General features: G+C 39.8%; 1 long non-coding RNA gene across 1 annotated transcript; it reads right to left on the reverse strand.

The window, feature by feature from the left end:
- Window positions 1-17,661: 17,661 nt before the first annotated feature.
- On the reverse strand, window positions 17,662-20,476 carry LOC147286229 (uncharacterized). The gene is made up of 3 exons (XR_015122052.1): window positions 19,748-20,476; window positions 18,614-18,769; window positions 17,662-17,968 (listed from the first exon to the last, which is right to left on the reverse strand). It is a non-coding gene; the product is annotated as an uncharacterized LOC147286229 (long non-coding RNA).
- Between the last annotated feature and the right edge of the window lie 933 nt (window positions 20,477-21,409).

Consider the following 21,409-nt stretch of genomic DNA (forward strand, 5'->3'; position numbering starts at 1 on the left):
TTCCTTGATTTTGGATTCCCACAGGACCTCTTCGAGATTCAGGGTGGAATCTGGGGGCGGTCTTGTCATATGCACCGAATTGACATTTTCGTGCGTTCTTAACACCAAATGCGGTTAAAAAGGTCTAGAACGCTAATTTCAACATGACAAAGTGGTTTGACATGACTTTCTTGCCAACCGAGAAACTTTTCGTGTAATTTAGACGAAATTGGACCAAGTATGCACCGAAATGAGGTTTTTGTGTGTTCTTAACACCAAATGTGGTTCAATAGGTCAAGAACGCTAATCCTAACATGAGAAAGTGGTTTCCAATGTCTTTCTTGCCATCTGAGAATGTTTTCGAGCAATTAGGATGAAATTGGACCAAGTATGCTGTTGTATGTTTTCCTAGAGCAAAATTAAATAACATTTCCTGAGCTCTAAGTTAACTCGCAAGTGCACGAATCGCGGAGTAGCAAAGCTTACAAATACGAGGTCGATCCCACAGGGAATTGGACTAGTGTTGGGTCCTTAAATATTTGCATTTTAGGCCCTCTATCTTCATATATTTAGTACTTAGTCCCTATATTTTATGTTATTTATTTGTGTTTTTCTCTTTTGTAGGTGGAAAGCCCATAGGAATTAAATGAATGCAAATCAGCCCATTTTGAGCTTAAAAGAATATGTGCTGTTTAAAGGGAAACCCAAGATCAAGAGAGGGTCCAAGAGCATGAAGAAATGGAAGCCCAGCCCAAACCACATAGGAAGTGGGGTGTGTGCTAAGAGAGAAGGGCTGGCCGCACCTTGCAAGGCTTTCCTTTCCTAATTGGGCTCTAAAAATCAGATTTGATATAACCTGATTTATTTCATTTTAATTCCTGATTTATTGAAGCCCATTAAGGGAGGAAATCAGCTACATGCAAGCCCATAGGGATCAGCTACACCATGCGCAAGAGAGGGAAACCCTAGGGCCTTGCGCAAGTCACTTAAGCCCAAGAAGCCAAGCCCATGCCGCATCTTCCTAGCTTGGAAACCCTAGCTGCCGCACATCCTTCCTTCCCAAAACCCTAGCTGCTGCACACCCTTATATATACATCTCTTTCTATCATTTTAGGGGGTCACACACTTGGAAAAAATCAGAAAATAGAGAGAGAGAGGCTGCTGGAGGCGTGAGCTCTCCTTGGGGTGTTTTCTCTTCTTCTTCTTCTTTTCTTGTAATTGTTAGACGAAAAACATGATTACGTGGCTGTTCTTGTTTTCTAGCATGAACTAATCACGTTTTCTAGGGCCTAGGATTCAGCCCTAGGCCGAATATTCAGTGGATTGGTGATGTAGTTGCTGTTTGTTTAATTCCATGGATTTGATGATTTTGATTTCACTTTTATCATTGTTCTCTATGTGTTTTTAATCCTTGATTGATCACCTATTGCATCTAGAATTTAATCAATTTAGGGTGAGGACAACCAATCAGCCCCTAATACAAGTGATAAACAACTTAGGATTTAGTAATTGGCTGAATTCTAATTGTGTGAAATCAATAATAAAACATCTAAGGTAGATGCCATGCCTCAGGGTTTTATTTGCATTCATAATCTCATTTGTGTGTTAATGGACCTTGCTGCATTCTTAGGTAGATGCCATGCCTAGGTTGCATTTAGGGTACCAAACTAGGGTAAATGCCATGCACTAGTTTGTACATTTGGGGAATCATGCATTTCATGCTATGCCATAGGTGAATATGCGAATGCATTCATCAATAGGAATTAAAGGTTTCAGAAATTGCACCATGACATTGAATATGAGGTCTAGTGGTAAAGTTCTAGAGTCCTAGTATCATCTATCATCTATTTTCACAAGATAACTTGCTGTTTTCATACTCTTTGCTAGTCGCACATCTTAGTTTTTGTTTAGGTTTAATTTGCTGTTTTCAAGTCATACAAACTCCCTTCCATTTGTGTGTGTGTGCGTGTGTTTCATTTCAAGTGAGCAGCTGCCCTAGGCGTGACAACTTGGGCAGCCACTCGTGTCTTGTTTTCTTGTTTCTTTTTAGCATTCGGATTATCATTTAAAGATCAACAATAGTCCTCGTGGGATCGACCTTGCTTGCCATCTATATTATATATAGATTCGTGCACTGCGAGTATTTAAATTTAAAACGAACAACTAGTGTATGATTACTAACTCAATTAAATTTAATTAACTCAACTCTAACTCACACACACAAATGGGGGTTTTGATTGGTTTTTGAAACTAGACTAAACTAACAAGTAATAACAAAACTTTAAAATAACAACTGAATGAATTTGGATAAAACAATAATAAAGAAACACTAGGGGTCAGAATCCACCACTAGCATACCATTCACCTTACTATGGACAATAACAATCAATATATAAACATGTTGACAAAGTTCGTCTACTAAAAGGTTTGGCTAGTTACTTTTAGCAATTACTCCCCTTACTGTGCATAAACTAAGAGCTTCTTGGGCCTTCCTTAGCCAGTTAACTTGCATGTTCCCTAGTTCTAAGCTAAGGCAGCTGTTACCCATGCAAGAGTCATTACGATTTGTGAGAGGGACAAACACATAGCGCATAGCTCCAAATTAATGTACCCTATGTCCTCTATGATATCTTTTCTCATGAATATTATCTTAGGATACCCACTTGTTGCCTATTGAAACTATCATCCTTTCGAGCTTGTTTAGTTTCACAACATAAATCTAGATGCATGCAACCTAAGGTGATCAGTCAAAGATGCGAAACAAATAGAGTCAATTTAAATAGAGATCCAAGATTTGTCAACATATAAACAATTAAATTATTGATAATCCATAGTGAAAATGAACAGCAATGCTAGGGCTTCATCCTAGCCCTAGCCCAATATTTAACTATGCATAATTAAATCCACAAATAAACAATGCATAATTAAAATAATGAAAATAAAAATAAAAGGGAGAGAGATCAAGCCGGGGCAGCAAGGTGGAGGTGCGGCTGCTATGGTGGTGTGCAATGGGGCTGCTCGGCCTTGGGCTCCACGGCAAGGAGGCTGAGGTGCTCGGCAAGGTGGCAGCAAGGTGGTGATGGCGTGGCTGCTGGAAGTGGCTGCTACTCGGCGGCTTTACTTGGTCTCCCTTCTTCAGTTCAGCACAAAATAAAAGAAAACACAATAGAATGTGGCTGCTAGGGTTCGGCCACCAAAAGAAAAGAAGGAAAAATAAAGAAAAGGAAGATGGTGGCTGCGGCACAAGAAAAACATGAGAGAGGGTGGCTGCTAGGGTTTGCGGCAAAAGGAAAAGAGAGGGGCTGCTAGGGCTGCCAAAATTAAAAGAAGATAGAAGAGAACTTCAGAACCCTTTTTCTGATTTTTAAAGATATATTTATAGAGGTGAGTGGGGCTGAAATCCTTGGGAGGCAAGGAGAAGAGACTTGCGGCAGCAGCTAGTGTTTTGGAGTGATGGGCTTGCGGCAAGGCTTTGTCCTTGGGCTTAAGTGACTCACGCAAGGGCCAGCTAGGGTTCCTTCCTTGCGCATGGGCTGCTGGTCTTGGGCTTTGATGTGCATTGGGCTCACATGTGTTGGGCTGAGGTGGCTTGCACAAGATGGGCTAGGGTTTCACTCCATGGGCTTCCATCTTGGGCTTGCGCATGGGCTCCTTTGCTGCTAGGGTTTGCATGGCATGCATGCGCATGCATGGGCTGCCATCTTGCTCCTTACGCATGGACTTTGGGCTGCTAGGATTTGGGCCCATGCATGTGCATGCATGGCCCATCTTGGGTCGGCATCCCTTAGGCCCATGGGCCCTTGACTTTTGACTTCCCATTTTGCCCCTCATTTCCATTCGAATTCAAATTCATTTCTTCCCTCCATTCATTTCCATGGATGTCCACCACCTTCTAGAAGCTTCTGGAACCTTGACTTTGTAGAGTTGACTTTGACCAACATTTCCTAGTGCAACTAGGATTTCTTGTAAATGAAGGATTCCTTATCCATTTCGACTTCTCGTAATGACCATATTGCCCCTGGGGTCTCCTAGTGTCATTAGGACTCCTTTCCCTAGTTGGGTTAGGTTTCCTAGTTCAACCAGGATTTCCTATTCGAATCAGGATTTCTCATTTCTGGCTCCGCAATGATGGTTCTGGACTTGATGTCTCCTAGTGTGACTAGGAATCCTCATTTGACTAGGATTTCGGCCCCTTTCCTTGTTTGACCAGGATTTCTCTCGTTTTCCTAGTTTGACCAGGAAATGTCTAAAAAGGATCCTTTTGGCTCCTTTTCTCTTCTTTGCTCATTTTACCTGAAAATACAAAAACAAGACAAGAAACACAAAATATCGAGTTCTAACACTCTAGGTTAAGGAATTAGTATCATAAAGTGATGCAAAATGCACACTCATCACACCCCCAAACTTAGATTTTGCTAGTCCTCGAGCAAAAAGAACAAAGAAAAGGCTCAAGACAGACTCAAAACATCCCAACACCTGACTTCATAAGTACAGCCATAAATAGCATAGTCAAGCAAATGCATATAGAATTTCTTTCTCAACCTCTAATAATGCTTCAATTAACATACCTCTCTCCTCCATGAAATATGTCTCCTCCATGAAATATGTATCACCATCCTTAACACAAACTCAAGTGTTTAGACAAACAAGACTAAATCAGCATATCCAAAATAGCATCAACTCCAATTCTCACCAAGGCATGCTCTCAACAATAAAACGCTCAGAGATTGGGTTGACATGTGTACTCAAGTATATGTGAGAGATGATATGATAAACTAATGCAAAAGCTCACATATTAATCATGCAAGACAGACACTTTAAAACAGAAACACTGATCTCACTAGAAGAGAATTAAGGTACTTGGAACAGAATCAACAACCATAAGCTTCCCTTTTATCTAGACTCCACATAATGAATTACAATTCTCCCAAGATCAAGTAGGGCTTTTATAAGGGTTGTAATGGAGGTTTAGGTTAGGATAAGGTATTGAAATGAAAAGGATAACAAGGGGCTACAGACTATGGATTTGCATAAAGAGAGCAATAGAGGTATTCCTTGCATAATTTGCACTCCTAGCTTTGAATTCAAACACTTTTCTTCTTCAATCTTTGGAAATCATCCCTTGGCTGATGTGAAAATGGCTCGCCCACGCATATGTACAAAATCACCTCCTCGTCGTCATCCATCGCTTGGGTTGCCTCCCAAGAAGCGCTAAGTTTCACGTCTTCAGCCAGACCTAGTCTTGTACTAGAATTCAATTTTTTCTTGATTCAGCTCAAAATCAGGCTCAAGGAAAGGCTTCACACGATGACCATTGACCTTAAATATGTTCCCACTCTTCGGATTCTTGATTTCAACTGTGCCATAGGGAAACACTCTAATCACCTCATAGGGTCCGGTCCATCTCGAACGCAACTTGCCCGGGAAGAGACGTAATCGTGTGTCATATAATAACACCTTCCCTCCAACAAAGAACTCTCTCGGACGTAGCTTCTTATCATGTTACCTCTTGGTCCTTTCCTTGTACAACTTAGCATTCTCATATGCGAAATGTCGTATTTCCTCCAGCTCACTAAGTTGCACCTTCCTTTTCTCACCAGTGGCATGAATATCGAAATTGAACTTCTTAATCGCCCAATATGCCTTATGCTCGAGCTCAACTGGTAAATGACAAGCCTTCCCATAGATTAGTCGAAACGGAGACATTCCAATGGGTGTCTTGTAAGCGGTGCGATAAGCCCATAATGCATCATTAAGCTTGGTAGACCAATCCTTCCTATTGGCGAGCACCATTCTTTCCAAAATGAACTTAATCTCACGATTCGAAATTTCCACTTGCCCACTCGTCTGCGGATGATAGGGAGTAGCCACTTTATGCCTTATTCCATACTTTTTCATCACGGCCTCAAACAGCTTATTGCAAAAATACGACCCCCCATCACTAATAATTGCTCTTGGGGTACCAAATCGAGCAAAAATATTGGTCTTAAGAAAATTCAAGACCACTCGAGCATCATTAGTCCTACACGCGACAGCTTCCACCCACTTAGACATATAATCAACTCCAACCAGAATGTACTCGTATCCAAAAGAAGACGGAAACGGTCCCATGAAATCTATACCCCAAACATCAAAGATTTCGACTTCCAACATGAAGTTCAGTGGCATCTGATCACGAGCAGAAATATTTCCCATCTTCTGACACCTATCACATGTGAGATAAAACTGATGACAATCATGAAAGATAGTAGGCCAAAAGAAACCTGCTTGAAGAATCTTGTAAGCGGTCTTAGTTCCTCCACCATGGCCTCCACATTCTTTAGAATGGCACATCTCAATGACATTCCTCTGCTCCATTTCCGGTACACATCGTCTTATCAACTGATCTGACCCATATTTGAACAAATAAGGATCATCCCACACATATTGTCTGACATCATGCAAGAACTTTTTCCTTTGGTAATGTGTCAGATCATTGGGTAACACTCCACTTGCTAAATAATTTGCTATGTCAGCATACCATGGAGTAGTCAAAATGGCGAAAAGCTGCTCGTCCGGGAATGACTCTCGTAACGGTAGTGTGTTCTCTTCAGACTGTTCCTCATTGACGAGTCTACTCAAATGGTCGGCTACCACATTCTCACAACCTTTCTTGTCCTTGATCTCAATATCAAATTCCTGTAGCAACAGAGTCCATCTAATCAACCTCGGCTTGGCATCTTTCTTATTCAGCAGATACTTGAGAGCGGCATGATCCGTGTAAATGGTGATCTTAGACCCAATCAAATAACTCCTAAATTTCTCCAAGGCAAAGATCACAGCAAGCAACTCCTTCTCGGTAGTAGAATAATTCAATTGAGCATCATTCAGAGTCCTACTTGCATAATAAATCACATGCGGCAGCTTCTCAACTCTCTGACCCAAAACGGCTCCAACAGCATAATCACTTGCATCACACATAAGCTCAAACGGCAAGTTCCAATCAGGTGGCATAATGATCGGAGCGGAGGTGAGTAGCTTCTTCAACTTATTAAATGCAACCAAGCAATCCTCATCAAACACAAAATTCACCTCTTTTTGCAATAAGGTGCACAGAGGCCTAGAAATTTTAGAAAAATCCTTAATAAACCTCCTATAGAACCCAGCATGACCTAGAAAACTCCTTACTTCTTTAACACTTGACGGAGGCGGCAATCTTTGTATCACATCTATCTTGGCCTTATCAACTTGTATGCCCTCCTTTGAAATCACATGTCCCAATACTATCCCTTGTTGGACCATAAAATGACATTTTTCCCAATTAAGCACTAGATTGGTCTCTTGACATCTTTTCAGAACTAGAGACAGATTATCCAAACATATATCAAAAGACGAACCAAAAACAGAAAAATCATCCATAAATACCTCAATGATTCGTTCCACCATATCAGAGAAATAGACATCATGCATCTCTGAAATGTTGCTGGCGCATTGCACAATTCGAATGGCATCCTCCTATAAGCAAATGTACCGAATGGACATGTGAACGTGGTCTTCTCTTGATCCTCGGGTGCAATAGCAATCTGATTGTACCCACTATAACCATCCAAGAAGCAATAGTGGCTGTGGCCAGCCAACCTTTCTAACATCTGGTCAATGAATGGCAAAGGAAAATGATCCTTCCTTGTTGCGGTGTTCAGCTTTCGATAGTCAATACAAACACGCCAACCGGTTTGTGTCCTTTGGGGAACTAACTCATTATGCTCATTCTTCACCACTGTAATACCACTTTTCTTTGGCACTACTTGAACAGGACTAACCCACTTTGAATCACTAATAGGATAAATAATACCAACATCCAACAATTTGATTACCTCATTACGCACAACTTCCTTCAGAGTTGGATTCAGTCTCCTTTGGGCATCACGAGTAGGCTTAGATTCCTCCTCAAGTAAAATTCTGTGCATACACACTGTGGGTGAGATCCCCTTGATATCGGCTATGGTCCATCCCAATGCTAGCCGATTTTCCTTCAGAACTCTCAAGAGTCTTTCTTCCTCGCTTGCACTCAAATTAGCTGCAATAATCACAGGCAAGGTCTCATTTTCTCCCAAAAATACATATTTCAAGTGCTCCGGTAACGGTTTCAGCTCCAACTTAGGTGCTTGCTCAATGGAAGGAAGCGTCTTATGATTTGTGGATACTAACATTTCAAACTGGTTGAACCACTTATTTCTGAGAGGTCGGGCGCCTTCCAAGAGTGTAGGGGCTTTTTCCACTTTTTCCTCTAATTCACTGGACTCTGGTGCTCCCAAAGCAACCTCCAATGTATCCTCTGTAATGCTGGTTTCACACACTTCCTCAACCAGTGGGTCCAAACTATCAATCCTCAAGCAATCATCCTCCTCCTTTGGATACTTCATCGCACCAAAAACATCAAACTCAACTGTTTCACCAAGTACAGACATTGTCAACTTCCCATTACTTACATCAATCTTGGTGTTTGCTGTGGCCAGGAAAGGTCTTCCCAATATGATTGGTAGCTCATTTCCTCTAATTGGGGTATCCTCCATTTCAAGAATGATAAAATCAGCTGGCATGATCAAATCTGCAACCCGAACCAGCACATCTTCAACCACACCTTTCGGAACCTTGACTGAACGATCTGCCAATTGAAGAGTAACACCAGTAGGTTTAAGATCTCCTATGCCCAACTGTGCGAAAACTGAATATGGCATCAAATTGATACTTGCTCCCAAATCCAGCAATGCCTTCTCAAACTTATGATTCCCCACCAAACATGGAATCGTAAAACTGCCAGGATCCTTCAACTTAGGTGGCAGCTTTCTCTGCAAAATAGCACTTACTTCTTCACTTAGACACACCTGCTCATGTTCTTTGAACTTCCTCTTGTGTGTGCACAATTCCTTCAAAAACTTGGCATACTTAGGAATCTGCTGAATAGCATCAAGCAAATGAATGTTGATTTCCACTTTCTTAAACATCTCCAAAATTTTCTTAGCTTGCTCATCCTTATTCTGCTTCCTTTGACGTTGAGGGAAAGGCAACGGAGCTCTTGGAATAAAGGAAGTAATCTCGGCTTTCTTGCTAGCACGCGTAGCAATGTGCTTTTCTTGCTTCTTTCTTTCCTCCTCTTCCTCATCCTTAACCTTAACTTTATCCCTCTTGTACTTTTCCACTTGTTCAGGATCTAGCATCTCAACTTCATCCTCATGGCCTGGATTGTCATCTCGAGTAGTGCCCACTTTGTTGTCAATCACTTTCCCACTTCTCAAAGTAGTGATTGCTTCAGCCTTATCTTGAATTGGTGCACCCTTTACCACTTTATCCAAGGTTAAAGTCACTTGTTCCAATTGGGCTTCCAAATTCGAGATAGCTTTAGCTGTGACACTCAACTGCTCCTCAGTCTTATTCATAAATGACTTGGTATTATTAGTCATTGAAGTTGTACTCTGAGCTAATGCAGCAATCATGTCCTCCAAATAAGTACTTCGTTGCTCAGCAGGGGACTGTACACTCGATCTGGCTTGAACTCTTCCAACCTCAAAACATGACTCTCCATGTGATGGCTTAGCTTCTTGATTTGCCATCAGAACCTGCATCATCTGCTTAAGCTTAGACATCTCAGCTTCCATAGCTGATTTCTTTTCCACTCTTTTCTGTCTATTCCACTGCTGTGAACTCAACGCCAATGTGTCAAAGAGTGTCCATGCTTCCTCAAAAGTCTTCTTTTTCAGTGCTCCTCCACATGTCATGTCCACCATATTACGATCTGGATCTAACAAACCCTCATAAAAATACTCAATCTGCATCCATGGGGCAAAATTATGATGTGGACACGAAGTCAGAAGCTCTTGGTACCTTTCCCAACTCTCATGAAACACTTCGTCCTCTGATTGTGTAAACCCTAAGATCTGCTTCCTCATAATGGTAGTCTTGCTAACTGGATAGAACCTCAGAAGAAACTTAGATGCCAGTTCTTCCCATGTTTTAATAGAAGCGACCTGCAAGGAAAACAACCAATGTTTAGCTTTATCTTTAAGAGAAAATGGAAATAACCTTAACTTTCTTTGATCATCGCTCAACCCCCTCAGCTTGCCAATCTCGCATATCGCATGAAATTCCTTAATATGCACGTAGGGATCCTCTCCTTCTAGACCATGAAATGATGGAAGAAGTTTGATTGTCCCACTTGAAAGTTCAAAATCAGCTTCCACTTGAGAGTAAGCAATGCATGTAGGTTGAGCTAGAAGCGTTGGAGATGAATAATCACTCAAAGGTATTCTCATTTGAGAGGCATTCGGCTGCAAGGTCTCCTCGACTTCTGTTGATGTGTTTTCTTAGAACAAAATAAACAATTATCTCATTCTAAGTATACTCGCAAGTGCACGAATCGCATTAGTAGCAAAGCGTACAAGCACGAGGTCGATCCCACAGGGAATGGTTAATAAACAACAAATCAATGCAATTAATCACTAGAATAACTAAATGGGGGGTTTTGGAAGATGGAGACACACACACACATCACCACACGCACACACCCTTTATTCTATCTTGCAATGTTAAGTTTTCAGTTTCAAATCAGATAAGCATGCAATAACCATCCAAGGCTAATGACAGTTAATCTGAACACAACATATTAAAGTTTGACTGCTAAAAAGGTTTGGCTAGTTACTTTCTCGCAATTGTTCTCCTAATGCATAAACTAAGAGCTTCTTGGGCCTTCCTTAGCCAGTTAACCTACATGTTCCCTAGTTCAAGCTAAGGCAGCTGTTACCCATGCAGGAGTCATTAAGTTTTATGAGAACGTCAAACATGCACAACATACAAGCTTTGACTATTTCCTTATAGAGGTCGCCCAACCCCACTACCAAGAATAATCCCTTATTCCCTTGTTACTTGTGGTTTAGTGTCTTTGACTATTTCACAGCTAAACCTAACAAATAAACTAGATGCAATTACCCTAAGGTGGCCAGTCAAAGGATGCAAACAACTAGTGACGGGTTCTAATAGATAGTGGAAATTTAATATGCGCAAACATCAAACTAACAGACCAAGAGACGGATAAAGGATTTGTTAGAACATGCAAATCCATTAATCAACCTACTACTAACATGCAAGATAGAATAACTAACCTACATACTTAATTTAAATAAATAAAAACAGAAACAATAAATAATGAAATCCCAATTCATGCTTGACAAATAAATTAGAAACACAACTTAAATAAATTCAAAAGCATAAACTAATTGAAATCAGCAACATAAAGTAAATGAAATCAAGAGACAAACTAAATAAATCCAGAAACTTAATTAAATAGATTCAGAGGCATAATCCAACAATAAATTAGAGAACTAGGAGAAAAATCAAAAGAAACAAGTGGAAGGGGCTGCGGCAAGACAAGGAAGAGAAGGCACCTTTCACAAGCAATTGGCTCACAGCTATGGTGAGCTAGGGCTTGCGACATAGGGATGCTCTTCCTTGCAGCCACGCCACTCCTATCTCTCTCTCAACCTTCGGCTAGCCCTCACAAGAACAAAACTCAAAACTGAAAATAAAAACCTAGAACAGAAAAATAAACTAGGAGAAGAAGAAAATTCGGCTGGAGTGTGTAGGTGCAAAAAGTGAGAAGTGCCGTCTAGGGTTCTGAATTAAGGGGATATATATAGAGGTGCAATCCTTGAGAGGCAAGGAAAAGAAGACATGCGGCTGCTAGGGTTTCTTCTCCTTGTAGCTTGCGGCATCAGCTAGGGTTAGGGTGCAATGGGCTTGCGGCAAGGCTTGTCCTCTTGGGCTTAAGTGGCGCATGCAAGTCAGCTAGGCCCCCCTCCCTTGCGCATGGGCTGCTGGTCTTGGACCTTGATGTGCTTTGGGCTCGCATGTGTTGGGCTGAAGTGGCTTGCACAAGATGGGCTAGGGTTTCACTCCACGGGCTTCCACCTTGGGCTTGCATCTTGGGCTTGCGCATGGGCTCCTTGGCTGCTAGGGTTTGCATGGCATGCATGCGCATGCATGGGCTGCCATCTTGCTCCTTACGCATGGACTTTGGGCTGCTAGGGTTTGGGCCCATGCATGTGCATGCATGGCCCATCTTGGTTCGGCATCCCTAGGGCCCATGGGCCCTCCACTTTTGACTTCCCATTTTGCCCCTCATTTCCATTTGAATTCAAATTCATTTCTTCCCTCCATTCATTTCCATGGATGTCCACCACCTTCTAGAAGCTTCTGGAACCTTGACTTTGTAGAGCTGACTTTGACCAACATTTCCTGGTGCAACTAGGATTCCTAGAAAATGAGAGATTCCTTATCCATTTCGACTTCTCGTAATGACCATATTGCCCCTGGGGTCTCTTAGTGTCATTAGGACTTCTTTCCCTAGTTGGGTTAGGTTTCCTAGTTCAACCAGGATTTCCTGTTCGAATCAGGATTTCTCATTTCTGGCTCCGCAATGATGGTTCTGAACTTGATGTTTCCTAGTGTGACTAGGAATCCTCATTTGACCAGGATTTCACTCGTTTTCCTGGTTTGACCAGGAAATGTCCCAAAATGGCTCCATTTGCTTCTTTTTCTCATTTCTGCTTCATTTGACCTGAAAACACAAAAACAAGACAAGAAACGCAAAATATCGAGTTCTAACACTCTAGGTTAAGGAATTAGTATCATAAAGTGATGCAAAATGCACACTCATAAGAATGATCAAATTAAGTGAAACGGGAAATTGCAACTATCCAAAATCAAATAAACACACCAAAATGAAAAATTGTCTTATGAAGCGAAATAAAGAAACTGATTACTTGCGGTTGCAAGTGTGGACACTCCAAGGGTAGGCGCGGCCTCCTTGGTCCTCAATGACTCCTCCTCCATTATTCGAAACAAAAACTTGGGTTGCCTCCCAATTAGCGCTTGTTTTTCTGTCTTCAGCCTGACATTGCCATTCCTTTACTTGCGTCCTTTCCTCTTCTTCTTGCCACTGCTACTCTCGGTATTCCCTAAGAACGAACTGAAGAAGCTCTCCAACTCTGACTTCTCATCTCCATAAAAAGTGATCTCCTCACTCTGCGGAAGCTCGGAAGTGAGACAATACACCTCTTGCTTGGTGTTGTGCCGAATCTTCATGGTACTCTCCATCGCCTTGTACTCCATGTTAGAGGTGCACAAAAATGGTCTCCCAAGTATAATAGACACGTCACCCGGAAGTCTCGGCACATCTAGCACTATGAAATCAGAGGGAATAAGTAAATTACGACATCTAACCAAAACATTCACAAGCATACCAAGGGCTTTCTCGACTGAAGAGTTGGCGAAGCGAATGTTCACATCAAACGGTTGCAAATCAGCTTCCACAAATCCAAGCCTCTTGAACACCACCAGTGGCATGACATTGATAGCTGAGCCATTGTCGATTAAGGCATTGGCGATCTCATACTCCCCTATGCTGCATGGTATGACCAACGAGCCCGGATCCCTCTTCTTGCTCGGAAAAGATGCAAAGAGATAACCACAAATCTCCCTAGGAACATTGTGACTATGCCCCTGCTCCTCAACCTTCTTCTCAATAGACTTCAACTCCCTCATGGTTGCTGGAAATTTGGTGACATCGATGTCCGGAATGAGGGGAATCACACGTGTATCCATCTTCTCTTCTGTCATGTATGGATCCTCCTCTTCCTCACTATCAATGATCTCAATCACCTCCTTAGTCTTGACCACTCAAACTCTCTTTCTTGCAGTAGTCCTCAAAATAGCATTTACATGCTCCTCATTCTTCGGGTTGACGATGGGCTGACTTGGCAATTTTCCCTTCTTTCTCTGACCCAAAGTAGTGGCAATCTGACCCACTTGACTCTCCAAATGTGCAATAGCCTTCGAATTGGCTTGCATCTGCTGCTCGGTACGGTTCATGAAGGCATTGGTGCTTTGAGCAAGGGAAGTGGTGCTTTGAGCAATCTGAGCAATCTTGTCCTCCAAACTAGACCTCTTGGCATTAGGGTGCACATACGGCTTGTTGGTGCTCCCACTAGCTTGCTGTCCATTGTTGTTGCTCCACCTGAAATTAGGGTTGTTCTTCCATCCAGGGTTATAAGTGTTAGAAAATGGATCGTATGGCACCCTAGGATAACTCCCAACCTGATTCACGTGTTCCACATCACCTCCTTGTTCTTGCATACCCATCAGCTTCTCTTGAGCCAAAGACAACTTCTGCACCATAGTCTTGATTTCCAAAATCTGTCCCTCCATGGTGTTTGGCACATCAGCCACCTCATATAACCCTCTGTTTGGTCCTCCTCTTGAACGATTAGAATCCCATTGTTGAGAACTCAAAGAAAGTGACTCAAACAATTCTGTAGCCTCACCTTCAGTTTTTGACATGAATGCACCACCACATGCCGAATCCACCTTGGCTTGATCCCTCTCCAATAATCCTTGATAAAAAGAACAAATCACATACCAAGGAGATAGGTTGTGGTGTGGGCAGCTAGTAAGTAACCCATTGAATCTGTCCCAAGTCTCATGGAATGGCTCGTCCGCTTTTTGCACAAATCCAAGTATCTCCTTCCGAACTGAATTTGTCTTGGAAATGGAATAAAACTTGTTCAGGAACTTGCTCGAAAGATCATCCCATGTCGAAATGGAACCACTGGGCAGCGAATACAACCACCTCTTTGCCTTGTCCTTAAGTGCAAAAGGAAACATCCTCAAACGGTACTGATCGGCATTCAGACCCCTCAACTGTGCGGCTTCACAAACCCCGGAAAACTCCTTCAAAAAGTGGATCGGATCCTCCCCATTCAGCCCATGGTAGCTCGACAACAAGTGAATCTGACCACTCTTGATTTCGAAATCAGTGGCTATGGTTGCATACCGAATGCACGACGGTTGAGTGGGCAGCGAAGGTGCTGAAAAATGGCTCAGGGGCTGCGGCACAATCTCATTTGTCTCAGCCATGTCGACACTCTCAGTCTCTTCACTACTCGAATCTGATGCGCTAGGTAGAGGGCTGCCTTGTGATGTACCTAAAGCTTCGTTCTTGAGCCTCTCTAACCTTGCAACAAGTTCAGGGTTCATAAAACACACCTAATCAAGAGAAAAACACACAATTAGTAGAAAGAATGCATATAAGGGCATGGCATTTATTAAAACTAAAAATTAACCAAAAATAAAATCTAACTAATATAACCTAATTCTAATGACTAATTAAACCAATTCATTGATATTAGACACCATTCCCTGGCAACGGCGCCAAAAACTTGTTGATGTGTTTTCTTAGAACAAAATAAACAATTATCTCATTCTAAGTATACTCGCAAGTGCACGAATCGCATCAGTAGCAAAGCGTACAAGCACGAGGTCGATCCCACAGGGAATGGTTAATAAACAACAATTCAATGCAATTAATCACTAGAATAACTAAATGGGGGGTTTTGGAAGATGGAGACACACACACACATCACCACACGCACACACCCTTTATTCTATCTTGCAATGTTAAGTTTTCAGTTTCAAATCAGATAAGCATGCAATAACCATCCAAGGCTAATGACAATTAATCTGAACACAACATATTAAAGTTTGACTGCTAAAAAGGTTTGGCTAGTTACTTTCTCGCAATTGTTCTCCTAATGCATAAACTAAGAGCTTCTTGGGCCTTCCTTAGCCAGTTAACCTACATGTTCCCTAGTTCAAGCTAAGGCAGCTGTTACCCATGTAGGAGTCATTAAGTTTTATGAGAACGTCAAACATGCACAACATATAAGCTTTGACTATTTCCTTATAGAGGTCGCCCAACCCTACTACCAAGAATAATCCCTTATTCCCTTGTTACTTGTGGTTTAGTGTCTTTGACTATTTCACAGCTAAACCTAACAAATAAACTAGATGCAATTACCCTAAGGTGGCCAGTCAAAGGATGCAAACAACTAGTGACAGGTTCTAATAGATAGTGGAAATTTAATACATGCAAACATCAAACTAACAGACCAAGAGACGGATAAACGATTTGTTAGAACATGCAAATCCATTAATCAACCTACGACTAACATGCAAGATAGAATAACTAATCTACATAACTAAATTAAATAAATGAAAACAGAAACAATAAATGAAATCCCAATTCATGCTTAACAATAAAATCAGAAACGCAAAGTACACAAAATTAAAGGCATAAACTAATTGGAATCTGAAACATGCATTAAATAAACCAAAACTATAAACTAATTAAATTCAGAAACTCAATTAAATAAATTCAGAAATATAAACTAGATAAATTTAGAAACATAAACCAACATAAAATGAGAATTCTAGAAGGAAAAAGAAAACAAAATCAGAGATGCAAACACATGGGGGCTGCGGCAAGGAGAGAGGAAGAAGGAGGCACCTAGCAAGCAGGAGGAACTCACGGCAAGGTGAGCTAGGGCTTGCGGCAAGGCTGATTCCTTCTCTCTCTCACTTGTCACGCCACCCTCTCTCTCTAAGTCTCTCTGAATTCGGCTCTCTCTCTCTAACTTTCTGAAAATTAAAACTAATGAAAACTGAAAAATAAACTAGGAGAAGGTCCAGAGGTCTGAAGGTATAAGATATATTTATAGAGGAGAAATCCTTGTGAGGCAAGGCTATTTTTTATGTCATTTTATTTTCTATCAAATTTTTTAATTTTCTACTACTTTTATTTCATTTCTATCAAATTTCACCATCAAAATCAAAATAAAAAATTAAAACAAGGTTAATAGTAAATTTAAAAAAAAAAAGAAAAATACTAGTATAAACGGGCTGGCCCAAACCCATAACGGGCTCGGGCCGGCCCAACACAAAACGGGCTCGGGCCGGGCCGGCCCAACGGGATAGAAAACATTGGCCCAGTATGGACCGGGCTCAACCCGGCTCACTTATTAACGGGCCGGGCCGGACCGGGCTTACTTTAAATGGGCCGGGCTCGTGCCGGATTCGGGCCGGCCCGGCCCATTGTACACCTCTAGACCCAATACCTTGTTGGTGTTGGACCCCACACGATCACCTTGGGTTCCAAGGTGGCACGCAAGGGCGGTCTTGTCAAGAGGGGCATTTGGACAAGGAACAACGCCTAGATTTGTCAGTAAATGAGTAATGGACCCATCGAATCACTACAAGGAAATACCCCATTAAATATCAGTGGAAAACCGATGTCTATTAAGTTTTCGACCGATAAGGGCAGATGTGATATCTAATGTACCCTATTTTAGATATCGGTTTTTCAATGATGTCTATAACAAAGTAGACATCCTATTTCTTGAATATCTGATATCATTAATAAACAATATATATCGATTTTTTAAATAACTGATATCTAAAAGAACGGATTCCGATATGTAATATACTTTAAATATCAATTTGGTTTTATTTTTCGATATTGTAAACTCATCAAAAGCTATATTTGATAAGTTGTTACATCGCTTTTTTTATTAAACCGATATGTAAGATTTATAACACATCGCATTTTTAACTAAAGCCGATATAAATGTACAAATTAGATATCGGTTTTATTTGTTATTTCGATGTATATACATGTATAAATATCAAATTTAAAAAATTAAAGATATCGGTGTTTAACTGATATTGTAAATATTTTTGAATTAAAAAAAAAACTAATATGAAATGGGTAGGGATAAGCCTAATCCATATATAACCCCATAAGCAACTTCAAAAATCTGCACAAAAGTAATCATCCAAGTTCAATTCTTCCATTCATATAAACTCCAACATCCAAAAATAATCAATAAGTTCACAAAAATATTAGAATGGCAGTGCAATGATGCCTATATTTTGCCTATACAAAAGATTGGAATGTCAACTAGTATCTTCATATCCACAAAATGCTCAAAACATGTACCAGATTTATACCAACATGCATGTCAGTCTAAATATTATTGAGGGTAACAAACTCTACCCATTCAACTCGAATTTCATCAAATTTTTCTTATGTGTAACCGCTCCGCTTGTACTTCGAGTTACTCCACTGAAAACATTATAAAAAAGTGCATTAATATTTACATATTGGCAGCCAACACATGCAAAAGCTCAAACCAATACTCAAATCAGATTTGTTACCCAAATTATCACTCATGCATGTAAATTTCACCAAATCAAAACCAACAAAACCTGTCGAATGCTACAAACTAGACCCAAAGTACCAAATCATTCAAACATAGCTTCAATTCATAAGATTTTTTATTTAAAACACTCTTGAACATGTCTAGTACTTGTTCCATAAGTATCAGGTCAAAAGCACTACTCAAAATCACAATGGTGCAACCAAACTCGTAATAATGCACTGCGTAGTAAAACTGTCATTTTCTAGCAAAACAGAATCAATTTTAGAAAATCATAGAAAATACATCTCAAATCGGATTTCAGTGATTCAGAGCTTGAAATTATTGTTGAGATGTCTAGTTTAAATGGTCCAAAAACCAAATTCAAAAGCCTTGTCAAACACTTCAGAATTTCAGAAATATGACACAAGGTCAAAACTGTGCAATGTAGGCAGATTGTGTAGTTTCCATGAAAATCAAAGCCTTTCTGTCAAAAAGCTTGGCCTTTTCACACAACAACACACAATTACAACCAACTAAGAGCGTAATACAAGCTAGGGGTAGGGCCTTACCTCCAAGCTCTCGGTTTACAAATATTGAAATGGCAGCAACACTTGGTCTAAATATAATCATATGCTACTACGTACAACATTAGGATGCAAAAATCTTTTTGCATACCACTTGCATTAGAAAAAATGGAGCATGAGCCAAGGATTATCTACCTAAACCTGCAAAAAATAATACCAACATATTAACAAATTAGACTCTGGAGTATTATTCCATCTTAACAAGAAAACTAGAAAGATTAATGATTAAAAAGACATAACAGAAACTAGATCCTAGATAATACCATGTTTAACATAGAGTAACCTTCACATTGAGAATATAGGACTCAAAAGGCTGAGAGATGAAAGATGAGAGAGAGAGAGAGAGAGAGAGAGAGAGAGATAGACCATGTGCTCTGCAACCTACATATATTGATAGAAACAAACAGATTTGTAAGAAATTATCCACATAATGATGGTTGGATGAACCTCTTTCCCACAAATTGATAGAAACAAACAGATTTGTAAGAACGCCCATAATGATGCCCAAAACCAGACTCTTTCCCACAAATTAGCACATAAGCAAGCAATAAATAAAAAAGCTTTTCGAAGGAGTAAAGTTCAAATTAGCACATTGACTTGGCTTACATCATTTTCTTTGAATAAAAAAAAAAAAAAAAAAAACAGAACTAAAATTAGAAGTTAAAAACATTTTAATATTAAATTAGATATAAATGAAAACAATATATACAAACATATATATTATACAAATGACACCATTATGTACAAACAATATAAATTGGACATGCCACTCTTGCACTTCCATATCCAACACCTCTTTGGACAGTAAACAAAAGCTCACCTTCATTTAGATAAATGCCATGAAAGTTCAAGTGTCTTACTTAGTTACAATTTTATCACTGCTTTACTTTCTAAGGAAGTCATATATTTACAAACTTATTTTTCAATTCCAGTCATGCAGGGTAATCTTCCTATGATGTGTTAGTGACAAGATTACTAGCACAATCTACTAAATCTGCTGCTAATTGAGAGCACTGGAAATCAAACAGACTAGAAAGATGCAAGACATAGAGGGATAGAGAGAGAGAGAGAGAGAGAGAGAGAGAGAGAGAGAGAGAGAGAGAGAGAGAGAGCATGCACCTCCACATGTTTCAAGTAATCTGGAACATATGATTGCTGCAATCTACATATTTTAGAATAACCACTCCTAATTAAGCTGCATCTTGTGGAAATAACATGAACTCTTCCATCTTTGTCTCTGCTAAGCCATCCACAAATGAATATCATATATAAGGTGGTTTATATTCATTGTATTATATACAAATATATCCCTACAAACTAATGTTAAGATAAGGAACTTTAATAGTACACCCATATATATTCTAAGTCTTGCTGCAATGAGTTTCTTACTTTCTTGTATATAGGACAAATTTTAATATGCCCACTCATCAAATATTTTGGATCTGCAACCAAATTAGGTGGAAACTGCAGCAAAGTCTATATTGAAACCTTAATCCAATTACTGTTTGAGAAATGCTAGCTTTTAAAAAAAAAAAAAAAAAACATTTTATGTAGGAAATCTCATTTGTCCTAGCTTCAACTTCTAACTCACTAGCTTCTCTCCTTCTAGCAAACTCTGCTTCAGTTGCTTTTATTTCAATTATGTGTTTCTCAACCTTGAAGCCTTAAAACAAGGAAATTAATTAACAAGTCAGTAAGAGGATGAGGAAGCTTCAAGAAAATTAGAGCAACATCAAAGAGGTGCCAAAATAATTAACATAAACAGATCTAGTTGGTAATTTACAAGAACTAAACAGGGAACACTATTAACAGTATAAAATAATATCAACAATGAATGGTAGGAAAGCTCTTGGAAATTGTAGGCAAGTATTATCTATGTATATATATTTATTATATATACATATCAATAATTAATCAATATATATATTAATATCAATAATTAATCAATTGACAAGACTCATGTGAATTGGATAGTTTAGGCAAACAAAAACTTCAAAATTCCAAGTAGGACTTCAAGAGTAGGTAAGGAGTTTTGAGAGAGCAGAGTTCTGTTTGTTGGATCCATGTGCAAGTGCAAGATAGATAGATAAATAGATAGATATAGATAGAGAGAGAGAGAGAGACAGAGAGACAGAGACAGAGACATGCATGTGTCAAAATATTAAGCACCCTAAATTAATATACCTGAATATTCTCAGGAGAAGCCAACTGACAAAGAAATTCAGGGTTTTGCATCATTTCTCTTAAATGAAAATTGCAATCAAGCATGCTCTATGTATGTAATTGGAGTTTGGAGCCAAGAACATGCAGTTTGGTAATGTTAAGAAACAATAAATTTCACCATCAAAAGCCCATGTTATCAAAGCACAAGTATCCTGTTTCAAAAATTCACCTCAACATATACACTTAGATATCTAATTATATTAGACAAACAGAAAGAAGGTTGAAGTTTCATTCTTGAAGCACCTCTTTCACATAAGTGGAGCAAAAAGGTGTTCCCTTAACCCCGAAAGTTGTCCTGACGTAAATGAACTTAATTTACAAATGCACCAATTTGTAAATGAACTTAATTTACAAATGGTAGGATTAACCATTTGCCATACTGCTACCAAAAATAAAAAAATAAATGGAAAGCACGTCTCCAAAATGAGACATGACAATAATGAGGCTTGCGGCAAAGTCAGTGACAGTCATGGTTGGAAAATTTACCTTAAGCTGATTTGTAGACAAAAGTGCAAGAATCTCATGTACTGGTGCTCCAATTGGGAACCGAAAATCAAG

Source organism: Dryas octopetala, chromosome 4, assembly GCF_963921425.1.
Source record: "Dryas octopetala chromosome 4, drDryOcto1.1, whole genome shotgun sequence".
In the NCBI taxonomy this organism is placed as follows: Eukaryota; Viridiplantae; Streptophyta; class Magnoliopsida; order Rosales; family Rosaceae; genus Dryas; species Dryas octopetala.